The sequence below is a fragment of the Octodon degus genome, unplaced genomic scaffold (assembly GCF_000260255.1).
Source record: "Octodon degus isolate 3935 unplaced genomic scaffold, OctDeg1.0 scaffold00005, whole genome shotgun sequence".
NCBI classification, from domain to species: Eukaryota; Metazoa; Chordata; class Mammalia; order Rodentia; family Octodontidae; genus Octodon; species Octodon degus.
In genome coordinates this window covers 32216767-32220403 of record NW_004524581.1, presented here as the reverse complement: position 1 = coordinate 32220403, position 3637 = coordinate 32216767, and the positions used below count along the sequence as shown (strand labels likewise).

At 36.2% G+C, this 3637-nt stretch overlaps 1 protein-coding gene across 1 annotated transcript in view; it reads right to left on the bottom strand.

The window, feature by feature from the left end:
- Positions 1-3637, bottom strand: part of LOC111818403 (uncharacterized protein C6orf10-like) — a 71321-nt gene that overhangs the window by 42609 nt on the left and 25075 nt on the right. The window lies entirely within an intron of this gene.

Sequence of the window (3637 nt, the reverse complement as noted above, 5' to 3'; positions counted from 1 at the left end):
ATTGTAAGTCAAAGATACAATATAAATCATAAAATAAAAATTAAAATGAATATCCAGAAAATTACTTAAATATTAATTAAAAATTAAATGAAATGTCAAAACAATATTCCAAAATTAAAATTAACTCATGGCAATGAAGAAACCAGAATATTGTATATCTTATGTACAAATATATGATCAATTCAGAGTACTAACATAGTATTAGAATAGGTTAATATATAAAATATCAAATAAGAAAAAGTTTTTAGGATAGTAAAAAATTAATAAGAGTACAGCATAACTGGAGTGACAAATATATGACCAGCACTTTTTTTTTTTTTCCAGAACCGGTGATTAAACTCAGGTCCTTGCACTTGTCAGGGAAGTGTTTATTCTACTGAGCCATCTCCCAGGCCCCATGACCAGCACTTCTAACAGTTTGGGATAGGATATCACACAGAGTTCTAATACGTTGTGAACATACAGCATCATGACCCATAGATGCAGGAAAAGTTCATTTGTAGAGTATGCTTATGGAAATATTTTGCTGCTGTATACAGAAGAATAATTGAAAGACTGCTGTTGTATACCTCTTTTTCTCCTGTGTTTGTTTGCCCTATTTGGTGGGTTCTTTCTGTTCTCATTCATGGAGTTGTGGTCATTTTGATCCCTCTCTAGGATATCTTTTAGTAGTTTGTGCAGGGTTGGCTTTATCATCATGAAATTCTTCAGTTGTTCTTTATCATGGAGGTATTTTACTTCTCCATTAAACTTGAAAGAGAGTTTTGCAGAGTCTGTCTGGGTTGTAATTTGTTTTCTTGCAAGACTTGAAGTACTTTGCTCCATTCTCTTCTTGACTTGATTGTTTGTGAAATGTGCCATTATTTTGATGGGTTTTCCTTTAAATGTGATCTGTTTCTTTTCTCTAGTGGCTTTTAGTATACTGTTCCTGTGCTGAATTTCTGGGATCTTGATTATTACATGTCTGGGTGTCATTTTAATTGGGTTGATGTTATTTGGTGTTCTATATGGTTTGGTTACCTGAAAGTCAGATTATTTCCCCATATTTGGGAAGTTTTCTGCTATTACTTCCATCCATATTCTTTTTATATCATTTGTATTGACTCCTTTCTCATTGATGCCTATTAGTTTTACGTTGTTCATCTTTGCATGGTCTTGCAGATATTGAATTATTTTTTCTGCATTCCAGTTTTTAAGAGATGTTTACTTATCTTTTCACTAGATGCAATGGTGTGTTTAAGGTCTGAAAGTCTGTTTTCACTTTCATTCAAATGGTTTTGCAAGGTTGTGATTGAGGTTTTAATTGCCTGTATATGACTTTTTTTTTTTTTTTACCAAGGAGTTTGATGTTTTGGTTTATTAAATTGATAGAATTTCATGTACTGCTTGCCATTTTAGATAATTGTATAGAACAAAGTTGTCACATATCATCTATTTTTATTTGTATATTCAGATGTATTTATTTTCTTTTTAAAATTAATTTTAATGAGAAAGAAACAGGAATGAGATAGTTTCAAAACAGGTTAGTATTGGCTGGGGAGATAGCTCAGTTGAATAAGTGCTTGCCCAGCAAGTGCAAGGTTCTGTGTTTGATCCCTGTTACTGTAAAAAAAAAATAACAAAAAACCAAAAAACCCTCAAATATTGGGTTAGTAGGACAGTTACAATAATTAATACATTGCATATTGTTGTCTTCATAGTAGTTTTTCAGAGTATAAGATGCAGACATGATATCTTGTCTAAAGACTATTAGTACAAATCTTTCTTCTCATTGAACTAAGAGAAAGTAGTTGTATATCTATCCTATTTTGTATATACACATTCAAGATTGCATCTTTTTTTTAAGATTGCATCATTTTTATATTCTCGTTTATTTTTTTAATCACTGCCTTCTTTAGAAGCACTTAATACTTCTTTCATTATAGTTATCATTTCTTTTTTTACTTCAGAAATTATTTTTGAGACCAAGTCTGAGACCAGGCATGGTGAGTGTGTGGCAGAGTTTCCAGCTACCCTGCACCTTCGGGACCTACCGGTCCCAGCCCAGGCGCAGCGTGGGTGAAACCCTCTTTCACACACTTGGGACACTGCCTATCACTCCGTAGTACCCTCCCCCACCCCACCCACCGAGTAGGAATTTCTGCCACGCTCCGGGAGCCCACAGATCCAGTCTTAGCCCAGGCCTGGAGAGTGTGTGGGAGAGTTGACTCTCCCGCCTACTCCACCTTGTCCCCTCCAGACTCAGCGCAAGCCTGGCATACAGGCCTGGGGTGAAACTCTGCAGCTGCAATACCTGAAGAGAGTGTAGGGGACAGAACCACCCAGCTACTCCAGGAGCAGAACATCTTGCCAGAGGGGCACAACAGGTTCAACCCCAAGGGCAGCAACAGGAAGGAACTGAGCACAGCAGCCAGACTCAAGCCAGGCACAGCTGGATAAATCCAAACTTTGTAGATCTGCACCTGAATTTCAGTACGTGCTAAGGTTATAACTGCAACAAAGACCTACAACAAAGGTCAGAAGACAGTGCTACACAAAATGACAGAAGGAGCAAAATGCAATCGCAGAACCCAAGCCCACACATAACAAGTGCAGAGGAAACTAACACAGAACAAATTGGGAATCTCACAGCTGAAAGCAATGAATCAACAGCTTCTGAAATAAAAAGCTGCAGAAAGGTATACAGGAACTCAGATTGGAAATGAAAAAAGAAATCCCTGAATTAATAACATCAGCAGTAAAGAATCAAATGCAGAAACATATGGAGGAAACCCAATGCCCACCCAGAACAAGTGCAGAGGAATTAGCTTGGCTCAAATGTATGAATTAATAGCATCGATAGTAAATAAGCAAGAGCAGAAAGTCATAGGGGAACTCAGAGCACAATTCTTTTCTACTAGCTCAGCTCAACTGTACAAATTAATGGCGTCAATAGTAAATAAGCAACAGCAGAAAGTTATAGAGGAACTCAGAGTGGAATTCTTTTCTGTAATAAAAAAAGAATTCTCAGAACTCATAGCATCTGAAGTAAAGAATCAACTACAGAAACATAGGGAGAAAACCCAATCAGAAAAAAACTGCAGTAAAAAATTTATAACTGCTTCTAAAGAAGACATTGAAAAAAATAGACGAGATTAGAAAATGACGGATTCCTTGAATGAGCAATACAGGAAAGAAATAGATTGCGTGAAGCAGAGTCAAAGAGATATAGAGGAAATTAAAATCTCAATCACAAGCTTGCAAAACCATTTAAGAGAAAGTGAAGACAGAGTTTCAGATCCTGAAGATGCTGGTGCAGCTAGTGAAAAGGTAAAAAAGGATCTCTTAAATTTAAAACAACTAGGATGCAGGAAAGAATAATCCATCACATGCAAGATGAACAATATGATACTAATAGGCATCAATGAGAAAGAAAGAGTCAATACAAATGACATTAAAAAACTATGGACAGAAGTAATAGCAGAAAACTTCCCAAATATGAGGAAACAATCTGACATTCAGGTAACCGAAGCATACAGAACTCCAAGTAACCTCAATCCAATGAAAAACACACCGAGACATATAATAGTCAAGATCCCAGAAATTCAGCACAAGAATAATTACTGAAAGCTTCTAGAGAAAAGAAGCAGATCACATT